Here is a 17348-nt window from a genome sequence, read left to right as displayed (position 1 = left end):
CTTCCAGGCTTGGACCTAGGATCTATTTTCCACTCCTGCCTCTCCCTTGGCACAGTTAGTCCCCACAGCGGAGTCACCCGCTGCTGCTAATGGCTTTCATACTCACGTCGTAAATGGCTGTGAGACGCAGTGGGTACGTGACCTGTCACACAGACCAGACAGAATGGATCCCCACCCGGAATAGGCTGGCGTCGGTACAGAAGTCCATTACAAACATCAAAAGTGGTGTGTGGTGCTTCCCTGGTGGCGCAGTGGTTAAGAACCCTCCTGCCAATGCAGGGGACACGGGTTCGATCCCTGGTCCGGGAAGATCCCACGTGCCGCGGAGCGACTAAGCCCGTGCACCACAACTACTGAGCCTGTGCTCTAGAGCCCACGAGCCACAACTGCTGGAGCCCGTGCGCCTAGAGCCCGTGCTCTACACCAAGAGAAGCCACCGCAATGAGAAGCCCGTGCACCTCAACCAAGAGTAGCCCCCGCTCGCCTCAATGAGAAGCCCGTGCACCTCAACCAAGAGTAGCCCCCGCTCGCCTCAACTAGAGAAAGCCTGTGCGCAGCCACGAAGACCCAATGCAGCCAAAAATAAATAATAAATAAATAAAAGTAGTGTGTGACGGGGCAGGGGACAAGGGGATGAGGGCAGGGGAGATGGGAGGAGGCAGAGATGTGGTCAAGGTCTATGTCAGATCACCAGGGTAAGAGGGGTGAACCAGCAGGGCAAGCGTAAGAATTGAAGTCATGAGCCAAGAGCAGACCTGGGAGCTGAGTTGACGGGGCTCATAGGACAGAGCATGGGAGCTCTCACTGGCTTATACGGATGGAGTTCGCTTCGGGGGGTCAGAGGTAGGTTCCCCTTGGAGAGGCCCAGGCCTGCAGTTTCTCAGCTGTGTTGTGGCCCTGGGCTCGTGGAACCATGTACACCCATCAATTCCCTCCTTTCTATCCTCCCGACCACACCCCAGCTCAGAGGGATTCCTTACTTGCCTGAAAGTTGGGAACGATCTGATCTCTCTGCCTGGCATCAGACCATTATGCATTGCAGCCTCTGGAGAAGGAGCAACCAACATCCACTGCACACCTGCTGAGGCCTTTTGTGTATTTTATCACATTCATCCTGGCAGCAAGACATGATGGTGACATCTGACATTTGTTCCATACCTCTGGTTTGTGTTTTATTTTCACAAACACTAACTCATCTGACCCTGTGACAACCCAGTGAAGTGGTCAGAGTCCTATTTGGTGGATGAGAAAACTGGAGCCAGAGGGATTAAACTGACGACCCAAAGGCACCCAGGTCCTTGTTACTCAAAGTATAGTCCATCAGGGCTTCCCTGGTGGCGTAGTGGTTGAGAATCCGCCTGCCAATGCAGTGGACACGGGTTCGTGCCCCAGTCCGGGAAGATCCCACATGCCGCGGAGCGGCTGGGCCCGTGAGCCATGGCCGCTGAGCCTGCGCGTCCGGAGGCTGTGCTCCGCAACGGGAGAGGCCACAGCAGTGAGAGGCCCACGTACCGCAAAAAAAAAAAAAAAAAAGTATAGTCCATCAGTATCACCTGAGGGCTTGTTAGAAACACAGGATCTTGGGCCCACCCAGGCCACCAAACCAGAATCAGCATTTTAACAGGAACCACTCCCGCCTGACCCGCCAGGGATTCGCTGGCCTGAGCGGCTGTTGGAGGAGAAACCAGCCTTACGTGGCTAAGTCAACTCCAGTCAACAATGTTTGACACGAATACCCGAAGGTTACATGCAACTCTCTGGGTCAGTCTTGGCCACCGGCTGGGAGTGAAATTGACCAAGTCGGGGATTGGATGGTGGGGGAAGAGGGGGAGAGGGAAGTCAAGCCGAGGGGCGTTGGTGGAGGTTCTGCTGGGTGCCCGTGGCTGTGGTTCCAGGCACCCATGGCGAGGAGGCCCCAGAGCTGAGTGCAGCTGGGGAGCGAGACACAGGAGCCCATCAGAGAAGACTGCAGCCCAGCACACAGGGGTGAGCTAAGCGGTGTGGCCGGACAGTCAGTGCTGGAGAAAGTGCTGGTCCATCGGGAGTGGAGGGTCTTCCTGAGCAGAGGCAGAGGAAGGCAGGAGGAGGCAAGTGGGCCTGGCGTGGGGTGGGCCCTTCAGACCAGGTGAGGGAGTGCAGGTTCAGCCTGGTGGGCGGTGTCTTTGGAGGGTCTTGGCCTGAGGGTGTCTTGCTCACTTCTGCACCGTCTGTCACCCTCGCCAGTCTCCCCTTCTCAGGGAAACTTCTGCGCTTACCATCCCTCTTAGGGCCTTGCAGCTGGTAGGACTGCTCCCTGCCAGTTCTGAGCATCCGAATTTACATCCATCAGGCCCCCTTCTCTTCTTCTGAGTCTCGAGAAAACCAACACTTTTTACCCAGTCACTCAGCCACTCACCTTGGGAGTGATCCCTGACTCCTCCCTTTCTTATGACGTCCACATTCAGTTCGATTGCCACTGCTCTGAATTATCTCTGATAAGAACCCTTTATCCAAGAAGATGTGGCACATATATACAATGGAATATTGCTCAGCCATAAAAAGAAACGAAATTGAGTTATTTGTAGTGAGGTGGATGGGCCTAGAGTCTGTCATACAGAGTGAAGTGAGTCAGAAAGAGAAGAACAAAATACCGTATGCTAACACATATATATGGAATCTAAAAAAAAAAAAAAAAAAAAAAGGTTCTGAAGAACCTAGGGGCAGGACAGGAATAAAGACACAGACGTAGAGAATGGACTTGAGGACACGGGGAGGGGGAAGGGTAAGCTGGGACGAAGTGAGAGAGTGGCATGGACATATCTACACTACCAAATGTAAAATAGATAGCTAGTGGGAAACAGCCGCATAGCACAGGGAGATCAGCTCGGTGCTTTGTGACCACCTAGAGGGGTGGGATAGGGAGGGTGGGAGGGAGACACAAGAGGGAGGGGATATAGGGATATATGTATACGTATAGCTGATTCACTTTGTTATACAGCAGCAACTAACACACCATTGTAAAGCAATTATACTCCAATAAGGATGTTTAAAAGAAAAAAAAAGAAAGAAGCCTTTATCCGTAAAGGGTTTCTTTACCTCCAGTGTCCCCACTCCACACACAGGAGTCTTGGAGGTTTCCTTTGATGAGCCCAAATTCTGCAGCCTCAGCTACTGTTCATAGGTCTCCACACCTTCCTCCCACCTGACTCTACCTCTCACTTTCCCCAGGGTTCCTGTGGAGACAGCCACTGGCCTGGGGAGACCACCTGTCTTTGTGTCTTCTATCCAAAGCCTGCCTCTCTTTCTATGCCTATGACGTGCCTTCACTTCTTTTATGTTGGGCTTAGAACCAGGGATTTGTGATGAGTGGCCCCAATGTTAATGATGATTTCTGTCATGCACAAATGTCCTAGAAAAGACTGGAAAAAAGTAGCAACATAGCAACCACGTGGTCTCTGGATTCTGGATAATTGGTACCTTTTTTTTTCTACTTTTAAAAAATATTTTCTAGGCTGGGCATGTATTATGCTATAATTATACAAAGAACATAAACTTTATTACATTTTCGAAAGAATGGATTGAAGCTAGGGAAAGGCTGAAGGGCAGGATACTGTTCAGGAAGGCGGTGGTTGGATGAATCCGGGTGATTGGCCTTGGTAGAAAGTTCAGTAGTTACATGTTGTGGTTAATTCAGACTTGGACTCCAGACCCAGCCTTGCTCCACCCCCTACTCTGTGACCCTGGGCAAATTATTTAACCCTCTGAGTCTCTACATTTGCTAGTTGACCTTGGGCAACTAATTTACCCTCTCTAAGCTTGATTCATTCAGTACTCTAATAACTGTGGAACTCTTGTGCCGGGCACTGTTCTAGATGCTGGAGTCTGGCAGTACACAGTTCAAATTCTCCTCCTTCATGGAATTTTGTATTCTAGAGGAGAGAGGCGGGTAATAAACAACCAAGAAATACGTAATATTTTATTTTTATATGTGTGCACACACACACACACACACACGATATGCCAGGTGATGATAAGTGCTATAAAAAAAATACAAAAAGGAGGGATCTAAAGTGTGGACTGTGGGAAAGTTGGCCATCTTAATTCAGGTGGTCCGGGAGGGCTCACTGAAGAGGTGACATCTGAGAAGAGACCAGAAGGAAATGAGAGAGCCAGCTCTGTGAGTGCTGCGGCGAGAGAACTCCGGGCCAAAAGGACAGCAGTGCACAGGCCTCAGGGCAGGAGCAGGCTGGGGGGTCTGAGGAGCAGCAAGAAGGCCAGCGTGGCACGAGCAGAGAGGGGGAGGGGCAGTGAGCCAGATGACGTGGAGCCTGGTAGGCCGTGGTCAAGACATCAGTGGGTAGGAATATGGCAGCAGGGGCAAGTGGATGTATTTTGGAGGTACAGCCAGGGGGATTTACTGATATATTGACTGTGGAGTTTGAGTAAAAGAAACACATCAAGGGGGCTTCCTTGGTGGCGCAGTGGTTAAGAATCTGCCTGCCAATGCAGGGGACACAGGTTCGAGCCCTAGTCTGGGAAGATCCCACATGCCGCGGAGCAACTAAGCCCGTGCGCCACAACTAGTGAGCCCGCACACCTGGAGCCTGTGCTCCGCAACAGGAGAGGCCGCGACAGTGAGAGGCCCGCGCACCGCGATGAAGAGTGGCCCCCGCTTGCCACAACTAGAGAAAGCCCTCGCACAGAAACGAAGACCCAACACAGCCAAAAAAAAAATCAATCAATCAATCAATCAATCAATTAAAAAAAAAGAAACACATCAAGTCTTAAACTGGTTTTGGTCTGAGCACAAGAAGAATGAAGGTGCCATGTAGCCATTTTCTGAGCTAGAGAAGGCTGTGGCAGGAGCAGGTTTGGTGGGGAATAAAGGTTTGGTTTTGGAGATTATGTTGGCCACGTCTGTCATGGTCATGTCTATGACGTCCAGGTCAAGGTCTTGAGTAGGCAGTTGGGTGTTCAAGCCTAGAGTTCAAGGGACAGGCCAGGGCTAAAGATATAAATTTAGGAGCTGTCAGCATAGAGAGATGAACCTTAAATCTCTGGATGAGGTCATCTGGGTGTGAATAAGGACAGAGATGGGTAGAAGAACTGAGTACTGGGCCCTCCAATGTTTAGATGTCAGGAAGGTGAACAGGAACCAGAAAAATATACAAAGAAGGGGCCAGTGATACAGATGGGAAACCACGAAAGCGTGAAGACCCAGAGGCCAAGTGAGAGCCTGTTCACTAGCCGTGAACCCTTGTGATGCTGTTGCTCATATTTTTTGTTTTGTTTTGTTTTGGGCCACACTGCACGGCTTGCGGGGATCTCAGTTCCCCGACCAGGGATTGAACCCAGATCACGGTAGTGAAAGCCCGGAATCCTAACCACTAGGCCACCCGGGAACTCCTGCTGTTGCTCATATTATTGACAAAGGCCTACTATATACGTGGGTGATTCTACTAGCACCTTGTAAACAGTTTCTCGGAGGAGTGGTGTCATTATGGCTAGGCGAAAGAAAGGTCATCATTTTTTCTTTTTTTTTTGCGGTACGCGGGCCTCTCACTGTTGTGGCCTGTCCCGTTGCGGAGCACAGGATCTGGACGCGCAGGCTCAGTGGCCATGGCTCACGGGCCCAGCCGCTCTGTGGCACGTGGGATCTTCCCAGACCGAGGCACGAACCTGTGTCCCCTGCATTGGCAGGCGGACTCTCAACCACTGCGCCACCAGGGAAGCCCAGGCCACCATTATTAATGGTCAGTGGTTGAACACACCAATTCCATTCCATTTAATTCAACAGTCATCCCGTACTCCCAGCCAGGTTCCCCCAGACCTCCCACAGCCATTGTGATGGAAATCCAGAGAGAGGGAGGCACTGGAGGGTGGTGGGGAACAGGCTTGGCGGGAGACCATGGCTGGATTTCCAGGAAGGCAGCTGGGACCTGAGAGCCCACGCTAGAGCTTTGGTCCCTGGGGAGCCTGGTGAGAATCAGGTGAGATCTGGGCCCAGACCAAGTACCCTGGCCCATCAGGATGGTGACGCCTTGAGTTAGAATGAGGACGCAGGAAGGGAGCCAGTTCTCAGAGCAGACGAGTCCTTTTGTGAGTACCTTGATGTGTAGGTAGAGCCTCCAGATTCCTCCTCTGTGACCCCTGACCTGCCGTACCTGGATTCACCATTTCCTCGCCCATGGTTAGGAATCCCCTCTCTGATTCCAGCCCCCTTACCTCCACCTATCTCCCGCCAGCAGCACGGCCTTCCAGTCAAGTCAGCAGCCCCTCTGGTCCACGGGCCTCTCTGCCACCCCCCGTCCCAGGAGTCCCTCACTCCGCGGGTGTCCTCACATCCACCCTAGAGCTGAGCCTGAGTTCACAGAATAGCCGTGGCAGATACTGTCTGTTCTCTGAAATAAATAAAGTCTCCCCTTGTTCCTGCTGCATCACTAAACAGGCACAGCTCACAGCCACTGTCCCTTCTCTTACCCTGCTTTCTGAGCACTGAATCCCTCTGGGCACTCTGTGACCTTTAGAGAGAGACCTGCTTTACCAAAGTGAGCCTTTACATGAAAGACACATGGGAGGATGGACCAGGGCTCATTCCAGAGAAAGCCCAAGGATCACAGGGGTGGGGTGAGGAGGAATTGGGAGAGGTGATCACAAAGGAAGCCACCTGTCTCCGGCAGGAGAAATGTGCGCTGCGTTTCACGGATTTGTCCTCCAGTTGTAATCTGTAACACTCTGTACAGTTCATGGGCAAGGAGCAGAACATTTTGTCTCAGGATGATTCCACCCCTGGGGAGCCAGCCCACGGCCTTGGCCTTGTGAGCAGGGGCATTCACTGAGCCAACTGTGTAAGAGAACAGTCATAAGGCCCGGGGCCTGTGGGGCAGGGCGTGTGGCGGGCAGGGATGTGTGTGTGTCCAGGTGCAGACTTCATGGCCTTGGGGTGCCCCTGCAGGAACAGCACACCCTCTGCCTCTCTCACTTGATTCAGGTGACACTGTTGGCTGCTGCTGAGAGCACGCAGGGCCCAGCTCGGAGTCCAGCTTGGAGGGCAGAAGAAGAGTTTTTGCCCCTGCCCTTGGGACGTCCATGGTCTAGTTGTGACGATGAGACATTCAGGTACTCAAGGTTGCTTGCAAGACAAAGGGAAGATGTTAGGGAGGTGGGGGGATGGTAGAGGAAAACTGGGGTGCCCCGGATTTGCTGCCTGACCTTGAGTCTCCCGAGCATCTGGGCCCTTCAGCTTCCCTCCCTAAGAAACAAGGCCAAGGCCGTCTTCCCTTCTTCCCCTCTGCCTTGGGCATCCACGAGGTACGGGTGGAGGGTGGGGAAGGAGAGACAGAGTTGAACCGTGAGTCCCTGTGGAAGTTTCTCTCTGGTCACCTCCCGTCTTGTTCTCAAGGACTGTTCAAAGCAAAGGAGTTGACATACTCTGTAATGACCTATCTGGGAACTGAATCTATAAAACAGTGGAGGGGGCTTCCCTGGTGGTCCTGTGGGTAGGACTCGATGCTTTCACTGCCATGGCCCAGGTTCAATCCCTGGTCAGGGAACGAAGATCCCACAAGCCAAAAAAATAAATAAAATAAAAAGGAATACATATATGTATAACTGATTCACTTTGCCATACAGCAGAAACTAACACAACATTGTATACAACAACTATACTCCAATAAAAATTAGTTTAAAAAAAACCAAAAAAACAAGGGAATTGATCCTTCCTCCTCTCAAGCAGAAAAGTTCAGCAAGATGTGGCCTTGCAGGGTGAGCTCTGATAATCAAATATCCAATGGGTAATCTAGCCTATATCTCCAGAAAGATACATAAGGAACTGGTAACAGTGCTTTTCTTCTGGGGAGAACAAGGCAGCTGAGTAAAAGGGGTGGGAGGGACACTTGTTCTTCTCTGGATTATACCCCTCTATGCCGTTTTTTTTTTTTTTTTTTTTTTTTTTTTGCGGTACGCGGGCCTCTCACTGTTGTGGCCTCTCCCGTTACGGAGCACAGGCTCCGGACACGCAGGCTCGGCGGCCGTGGCTCACGGGCCCAGCCGCTCCGCGGCATGTGGGATCTTCCCGGACCGGGGCACGAACCCGTGTCCCCTGCATTGGCAGGCGGACCCCCAGCCACTGAGCCACCAGGGAAGCCCTTTGCCATTTTAATGTAATACCAAGTGATTGTAATATCTAATAAAAGATAAATATACTTCAGACTTGAAAGTGACTGTCGTGGTTCCAGGAATTGGCTCAAGGTTGGCACAGACCCAGGAGCTGGCTTTGCGTGTCGTTTTCTCCTTTAGCTCCCCCTTCTCTGCCCACGAGGGGTGGGTGAAGGGATGGGAGAGCAGACAGATGGAGAGCCCTGCAGGCCAGGCCTCAGGTGGCCCCTGGAGCCGGGTGTGTCTCATCACTGAGGCCTTCCACCGAGAAGGGCACACCTCCTCCCTCTTCCCCTCTGGCTTCATCACAGACAGATCTGAGTCCGGGAGAGACAGGTGCGGTTGCCACAGGCTGTGTCCTCCAGCACAGGACACTGTGTGCTCACCGCCCGCCAACCGGGCAGCCTGAGTGCGCCGGCCTCAGAAGTTGTGTCAGCAACAAGCGCTACCCGGAGGGTGGGGAGGGTCATGAAGATGCGTGTGTGTGGCCACCCAGGGAGGTCAGGCATGGCTGAGGGGAGAGGGCAGGGAAGGTAGGAGGGAGCAGATGACGAGGACAGCTTCATCCAACCCTGGCATCAGCAGGGAAGCCGGAGATGGCCACGGCCACTGCTCCTGGGCCAAACCTGCAGGGCCTGGTCCAGCATCCCCAGCCCAGCAGGTGCCCGAGGTCAGCATGGCCGGTGAGCCTCGGTCTGAGTGAGCAGCTGAGGCACAGGAGCTGCAACTCCTGTGCTGCCCTCCCCGCAGATCTCAGAGCCTCCCGGGAGGTCTCCAGGCCCTTCCCAGGCAAGCCTGGCCCCAGCGTGCCTCCACCCCAGACCCACAAGCCCTGCTCTCCCAGCCTCCCCCATCTGCTCTTCCTTTCCCTGAAAATAGTCCGTCTGTCTAAACTGGGTCTTCCGTGACAAGCAAGGCTGCTTCCTGCTCTGGGGCACGCCTGGGTGACAGGACCCAGGCAGCACAAGGATGTGGGGGGACCCTGTGGGCGTGACTCCAGGCTCTGCCACATAACCCTCTAGGCCTCAGCTTCTTCATCTCAGGCCTTCCTACGTCACAGCATCATCAGCAGGATCCCCCGAGGCACTGATTCATCCTGAAAGCACTTTGTAAAACGAGGCCTACGTGTCATCCGTTATTACGTGCTAGGTTATTGCACATCAGGTTGTTATCACCACGCTCGTAGCAAATGGGTGCTCATCCTAAATGGATGCTGAATGAAGCCTCATCCTGAGCTGATGAGGCCTCGAGGGTCCCTGAGAGGGTGACAGGGCCCCGGCGTTCCTCCCGTGGGCCTGGGCACTGAAAGTGAGAGGTGACGGCAGGAGGGGGAAAGTCCACCCTTCTAAAGGGATAAGGGACTTCCCTGGCGGTCCAGTGGTTAAGGCTCCGCGCTTCCACTACAGGCGACAGGGGTTCGATCCCTGGTGGGGGAAGTTCCACATGCCACGTGGTGCGGCCACGAAGAGAACCAAAAAAAACCCCAAACCCATAAACGGATCAGAAGGTCTGGAGACAAAGTGGGCTACATGGACAGCGCCTGAGGGCCAAGGGGTGCCCAGGCCCTCTCTTCCCACTGGGCAGGTCCATGGGAGGGCTCCCGCTCCCAGCGTTGTTCACAGGTCGCCCGTGCAGGAGAGCAGGGCTGACTCAGAAATGCTTAGCGCTACCCTAGCCCCAGGCAGGGCCTGCTCCCAGATCCTTAGGTGGCCCTGCTGTGCTTGCGGAAGAAGGGAGCTGGAGACCTAGGAGGGCCAGAGCGGAGGGGAACGAACGGGTGTGTTTTCTAGGGGTGGGGGTGGGGCACAGGAGGCTCCACGTGCCAGGAACAGGCTGAGCTCACTCACCCCTGGCCTTGCATCAGCTGCAGAGCTGGCAGCCAGGCCCTGGGAGTTAGGCAGGAGGCTCCCAGGAGCCTCCTGACCTTGCCTTTTGCTCTCAGGGAGAGGGTGACAAGGAGGAACAGGCAGCCTGGGTCTCCTCAGGCCCTCCACTTCCAGGTCACCCAGCTGTCCCAGCTCCCAGCTTCCCGGGCCAAGAACGGCCCATGTGATCAAGGGCGGGCACAGCTCAGGGCCCCAGGGGCTCACCCTGCCTGCCCAAGGTCTCCTTGCTGGAAGCCTTCCTAGAGTTGGTGGCATCTCCCAAGTAGATTTGGGGACTTTGGGGCTGGTTCCTCTCTGGCCTCTGACATCACCACGTTAAAAATGACCCTCTACCAACAGCAGCAGGTGCTACAGACAAGGGCAGGATATCTGTATTTCAGTGTGGCCTTCCACCTCGCACTTGATTTATTCATGATTCCTCTCGGGTTGAACGAGACAGGAATTTCACAGAGGGACTCCTGGCTCTGTTGTTCCCCACAGGCCCAGCCCCAGTGTTTGGGATTGAAAGCACCTGTGACAGCTGCTGCGCCTCTTCTGTCCCTGGATTCTCTTGGGGTGCAAAAGTGTACTGGGGGGCGGGGTGGGGGTGGAGTCTGTGTTGTTTTGGCCACACCACCTGGCTTGTGGGATCTTAGCTCCCCCGACCAGGGATTGAACCTGTGCTCCCTGCAGGGAAAGCACAGAGTCCTACCCACTGGACCGCCAGGGAAGTCCCAGGAGTCTGTTCTAAATGTAAGTGCAATGACATCTCCCCTTCATCTCCCCGATTCCCAGAGCTCCTCAAGAAGGGCCTGTGGAGTTTAGGGGTCCTCTGGAGGGTCCCCATCAGCCCTCCTCACTCTCCAGCTCTCTTACCAGCCTCCTGCTCCAAGCCCATCTGGGGCTGACGTCTGGGGTGTCCAGAGAGCTGAGCTGAGGGCTGTGCGCAAAGGAAAGGGGACTTGTCAAGGGGCCGGAGCAGAGTGACAGGCCAGAGCAGGAACATAAGGGCTTGTGGGGGACCTAGATCAGCCCTAACTTAGCGCTTCTGGCCTCCTGTGGACTTGGTTTCTAAGTCTCTCTCCCTCAGTTCCTTTCCATCTCCGGGCCTTATCCCCAGCTGAGGTGGCGCTAGAGAAAAAAAATGTACGTGCCTGCCCCTGCCACCCCCCATCCCCCCAATCACAGGCCCCTCTCCCCTCCCTGGGCCTTAATCTCCTCATCTACAGCATGAGGACACAGGACAAGACGGCTCCCCAGCTCAGGTGTCGTAGGCGTCTATGACATCAGCCTTCAGCCAGAACTTGGTCTGCTTCCGTGTTTTCCCCCTGCTCAGCCCCTGCATTGGTGCTTGTTCGTGAGTTTTTGCTCCTCAGCAATGAGCTTCTGTCCTTCTAACTTCCAGGTCTGCTTGGAGGCTGGGCTTGATCCCCTCATTATCTCGGGACAAACGTTCGGCTCTTCGAGACCCACGTCTGCCTTTTATAAACTGTATCTCCTGCGTTATCATTTAGTCGAGTGCACTGCAGCCTGGGCGCTTCTCCCCAAGGGGCACAAGCAGAGCTCAGCGGGACGGCGAACCTTGTGGGGCTGAGCAGGGAGGGGCTGGTGGGGAGCTGCGCGGGGGGAGATAGAGAGGAGTGGGGAGGCAGGCCAGGCGGTGACAGAGACACCATCCCAGGCAGTGTGTACATGGCCCCGGGCCCTGGAGAGCTCGGATGACTGGACAGGCCCTTGGAGGTTACCTAGGCCAACCACCCTGTTTCTCCCGCCCCATTTTAAAGATGAGGCCCAGCAGAATCTAGTGAACTGAAAGAAAATATAATTTAATCCCCCAAAGAAGGAGGAACTTGGTTTCTCTTTAAAGGATGGTCCATTAAATGGAATCATTTTGCTTCGGGAAGAGCTCACTTCTCAGGTGGTGTTTTTCTCCTTTTGTGTCACTGACTGGTGACATCCACACTGTGGTCCATGGCTCGGACTCGGACACTATGTTCCTGAAATCCTTCTGCTCCCAACGCCCCTCTCTCCCCTTAACTAGATTTGCACAGTAAAGAAACATCTGGGACAACTGAGATTAAAAGCACTTCAAAAATGACCTCAGTGGGAATTCCCTGGCGGTCCAGTGGTTAGGACTTGCTTCCACTGCAGGGGGTCCAAGTTTGATCCCTGGTCAGGGAACTAAGATCCCGCGAGCAGCACAGTGTAGCGAAAATAAACAAACAAACAAATAAATAAATAAGGAGTTTTTGTTTTTTTTTAAATGACCTCAGTATCCCCATAGGTGGTCACTAAAGCCATAAGGGCAGTAGAATCACAGACACTCAGAGTGGTGAGGGCAGGAACTCTGCCAGGGAGCCCTGGGCCGGGTCAAGGATGTCCTCCCTGATACCACCACAGGTAGGTAGGTAGGTAGGTAGCCGGCTGTCTCCTGTCATATCCTTGGCACATGAGGAGAAATCTGGGAGTATTATTCTGGGAAGACAGTGAGTGTGCTGGGCCCTACCCTAGTGGAGAGGTATGATCCTTAGAGGCTGGGAGTGAAAGTGGGGAGGGAGAGTCCGTCAGTAGGTGTGGAGAAGGAAAGGGATGCTAGTGTGGTGTCTGGCACATAGTATGCACTTGTCAATGGTGAGCGGAACGTGTGGTATAGTTTATGGTGGATCTAGAGCCAGCCAGACCAGGCTGAATTCTGGTTTGACCACTAACTGCTCTGTGCTTCACACAAATCCCTTGATGTCCCAAACTTTAAGGACACAAGTGTCTATAACAGGCAGGAGTCTTCTTTGCAAATATCAGAAGCCATACCCCCACTAGCTTAAACCAAAAAGGAAATTTCTAGCTCACACAGCCGGGAGGGGCACTGCAGCAAAAGCCGGGACCTTGGGACAGGACCCAACATCTCCAAGACAATTTTTCTCCTTGTCGTTGCCTGACTTCTGCAGACAGGCTCTGTCCACATGTCAGGGAAGATGGCCATTTGCTGCCCAGTTCAGGTTTGGAAAGAGGGCTTCTCTCTCTCAGCATCAGTATCTTCATCTCAGAGAAGGCTTTGATTGGTCCTGCTTTGGTCCCAGCCAGACCTAGGTCACAGGCCTGGTCCTATGGTGGGGGAAGTGGGTGGTGTTACCAGGAGGAGGGGGGTAGGAAAGCCAGGTGGGCAGAGAGAACAATAATCATAGTATCAACAATGCCTAAAGGTCACATGTGTATGTATATGTGTGTGTGTTGGGGAAACTAGAGTTAGGGGAGCCCCTGAAGATGGAGCATGAAGGCAGAACCACAATCAGGCTTGGCCTATTCACAGTCAGGACTGTTATTAGGTACCAGTCATTCAGCTCTACTACACGTTAGGCTCTGTGTTAGGCTAAGTATATGTCATATATATATGCATAGTATTTCTTATTCTCACAACAACCCTAAGAAGTAGGTATGATTAGCCCCGTTTTAAAAGTGAGGAGACCAAGGTTATGGTCACGTGGGCAGTGAGTGACTGAGCCGGATTCAAAGTTGGGACTTTGGCCCCCAGATCCCATGTTTTTGCCCAGGGATCAGACTACCTCTTATTTGTTTTTATTTATTTATTTATTTATTTATTTTTGGCCACACCACGCAGCTTGTGGGACCTTAATTCCTTAACCAGGGATCGAACTTGGGCCCTGGCAGTGAAAGCACCAGGTACTGGACCACCAGGGAATTCCCAGATGGCCTCTTTAGCAACCAAAGTGAAAAGCTTGCTGGCCGGTTGCATAGAGCGCATTCCGAGCCCCACAGGTGTGGTCTTGTCTGGGGGTGGCCACATTTTCAGGCCCTTCCCAGCTGTACACCTTCTTTTTTTTTTTTTTTTTTTTTTTTTTTTGCGGTACGCGGGCCTCTCACTGTTGTGGCCTCTCCCGCTGCAGAGCACAGGCTCCGGACGCACAGGCTCAGCAGCCATGGCTCACGGGCCCAGCCGCTCCGCGGCATGTGGGATCTTCCCAGACCGGGGCACGAACCCACGTCCCCTGCATCGGCAGGCGGACTCTCAACCACTGCGCCACCAGGGAAGCCCTGTACACCTTCTTGGCTTCTGCCTGCCCTATAGGCCCTTCCAGGCCATTGGAGACAGCAAAGCACTCTGGGTAATCCATGAGTTTCTTCACCAAATGGCATTTCTCCAAGGCTTGATCCCCCAGTCGGTGACCCTGCTTAGAATTGTCTAGAGTCTAGCCTGCTGGGTGAGGGGAAATGGAAAAGGGGGTGTTTGGAGGGTGATTGGCATGGTGAAAAACAAGAGGTATCATCTCTCTCTGGATCACAGAAATATCTGCAGCTCCTAACTCTTCTCCCTGCCTCTGTGTTGCCCTCTCACCCACTCAGCACTTCACACCTAGAGCGATCCTCCCCAAATACCATCCCTCCTGCACCCACTCCGGCTCAGAGCCTCAATGGCTCCCCTGTGCTCACCCTCATAACGGAGGCCTCCTGGTGTCCTCTGGACCCAGCCCCCCTCCACCAACTTCTCCAGCTTTCTCTCTTACCACTGTCCCTCACACTCAGGAAGGCAAGAGACAACAACAGTATAGCCGTGACTATGTGTGGCTCTTTGAATTTAAATTAATTGAAAATTAATGACATTATTGTTAAAAATTCAGTTCCTTGGTCACACTAGTCACATTTCAAGCGCTCTTGTAGCTAATGGCTACTGTACTGAACAATGCAGATATAGAATGCTCCTATCGTCACAGAACGTTCTATTGGAAAGCACTGGGTTAGATTTTTCTCTTACAAAGGAAGCCCTGATCAAGGAACACTATGAATTTTAGAGGGATCCAGGGTAGACTTGACCTATTCAGTGACTCTTTGAAGAAATATTTGGCACCTACTGTATTCCAGGCCCTGGATACACAATAGTGGGCAGTTGTAGCAGTTGGTCCTTTGGAGTGAAAAAGCAATTGCTCTCAGATGTGTTAAGTGCCTGAGCCCAGGCTGGGGCAGCCGGGAAGGCTTCCTGGAGAAGGGGACATGTAAGCACAGACCTGCAGTCTGAGGAGGCACTAGTGAGGCTGAGTTGCTCTCCAGACCATGTTCTTTTTGGCCCTCTGGGTCCCTTATCACAGACTGTCCCCACTGCCTGGACTACTCCTCTCTTTTTTCCCCAGGGAGGGAAGGAAAGAGACTAGTCCCCTTAAAGTCAGTCCCCCAGCTGGGACTAAGCAGAGTCCCTGTTGAGCCACTAACTCCAGAGCTCTGTGCTGTGGCCTGTACTTCACCTCCCACAGGCCACGTGGCTTCAGGGCTAGGTAAATTCAGGACGCGGTAAAAACAGGCTCTAGGGTGGAGGGCTCCTCCAGAGAAGTCCAACCTGCACGTCTGCTGGGGGATGCAGGAGTCTGACTGTATGCATTACCAAACTCAGGTTCTGCGGCTCGCCGCTCAAAAGCCAACAATTTGAGAGGCAAGCGTCAGTAGAAAGGAAAGGTACTTTAATCAGAAAAGCCAGCAATCTGGGGAGAAGGTGGATTCATGTCCAGAGACCAACTCTAAAGATTCTGCTCAGCCATGACAGTTTTTAACGGGAAACATGAGGGGGAAGAATCTCAGTGACTCATCGAGGCAGGAGGCTGGGTTCTGCATCATTCTCCACTGAGTGCAGACTGGCTGACTCTTCAGGTGTGATCTTGCCTGCGTGATCTGCCTGCAGGATTGCTAAGGGGCAATTGCGGAGAGACAGTCATTTTTTTTTTTTTTGTGGTACGCGGGCCTCCCACTGTTGTGGCCTCTCCCATTGCGGAGCACAGGCTCCGGACACGCAGGCTCAGCGGCCATGGCTCACGGGCCCAGCCGCTCCGCGGCACGTGGGATCCTCCCAGACCAGAGCTCAAACCCGTGTCCCCTGCACCGGCAGGCGGACCCTCAACCACTGCGCCACCAGGGAAGCCCGACAGTCATTTTTTAACTGCTTAATTCTTTATTCTTTTAATTTCGAAAGAGAATCAACAAGTTAGACAAGGCATGGCGTGCATTCAGGAGAGATCAGAAGTTCGTTTCAATTGCTTAGTGATCTCATACCTACAATTAGGTTCTTTCAAGGTTAGAGGGGAACAGAAATGGGCAAACAGGAAAGGGGCGAAAGAGGTACTTTCAATTCCCCTCTGTCAAATATCACTCCATTTCTATGGGACTACGGGCGACGGTCGATCTTCTGTAACTTCTTCACGCTGACAGGGGGCACAGTATTCTCAAAATGGAAGATGTCAGCCTGGGTCTGTAGCATCTCTTTGCTGACAATTTTACTTGCCCGCTTACATATACGGGCAGAGCAAGCTACAATCATTTTGACGCCCACAAAGATATAGATTTTTATGAGCAATAATGTTAATCCTGGGCTTCCCAGGTGGCGCAATGGTTGAGAGTCCGCCTGCCGATGCAGGGGACACGGGTTCGTGCCCCGGTCCGGGAAGATCCCACATGCCGCGGAGCGGCTGGGCCTGTGAGCCATGGCCGCTGAGCCTGCGTGTCCGGAGCCTGTGCTCCGCAACGGGAGAGGCCACAACAGCGAGAGGCCCGTGTACCACAGACACAGACACAGACACACACACACACACACACACACACACACACACAAATAATAATAATGTTAATCCTGTTCTCTTCAGGCCAGTTCTTGGAATTGTACTAGCCATAGATTCAGTACTGCTCAAGGTGGAGCAGCTTATGTCATAGCTACAATATGGTCATCATACAGTTAGCATTCTTCCTCTGGTGGCAGTTACATTATCTGTAAAACAACTCAGGAATGTGCATCCAACACTGAGTCTATAACACTATTGTCCTAATCATTAACTGCTTGGTTGAGTACTGGGTTGCGGGGAGAACTGCAGGGTTCTAATCAATTCCATATGTACCCTGAGGCCCCCCCCAAGGTGGCCCCCCACATTCTCCAGCCCTGAGTTCCTACCTGAGTCAGCCTGGGGAAAGTGTAGAGTGGCCACTCCCATCCACCGCCTAGAGGGAGCCAGGGCTGGCTAACCCGAGCAGAGGGAGGCTGTCTTGGGGCCCTATCCCCCTGCTCTGGTAGAGCCCCCTGCTAATCCCCTCCCCACATACGGTGCACAGCAGTGCCCACCCTCACCCCGCCCTGTGCCAGCTGCCCACCCTGCTCTTCCTCCTGGTGCCCTGCTGTGTGAACACTGAAAGTGGCAGTTCGTTGACTGGAATTCACATACATATTCATTTGGGAAAGAGGGGCCAGCGTGCAGCCCATCAGGCCCTGCACTGTCCTCCCCTTCCACATGGACCGCTTCACTCAAGCTTCCCAGCCATAGCATAACTGGTAGGGACGATTATCTTCACCTCTGTTACACA

The sequence above is a fragment of the Mesoplodon bidens genome (assembly GCF_964165515.1).
Source record: "Mesoplodon bidens genome assembly, chromosome: 14".
NCBI classification, from domain to species: domain Eukaryota; kingdom Metazoa; phylum Chordata; class Mammalia; order Artiodactyla; family Ziphiidae; genus Mesoplodon; species Mesoplodon bidens.
Note: the sequence above shows the minus strand (reverse complement) of the source record.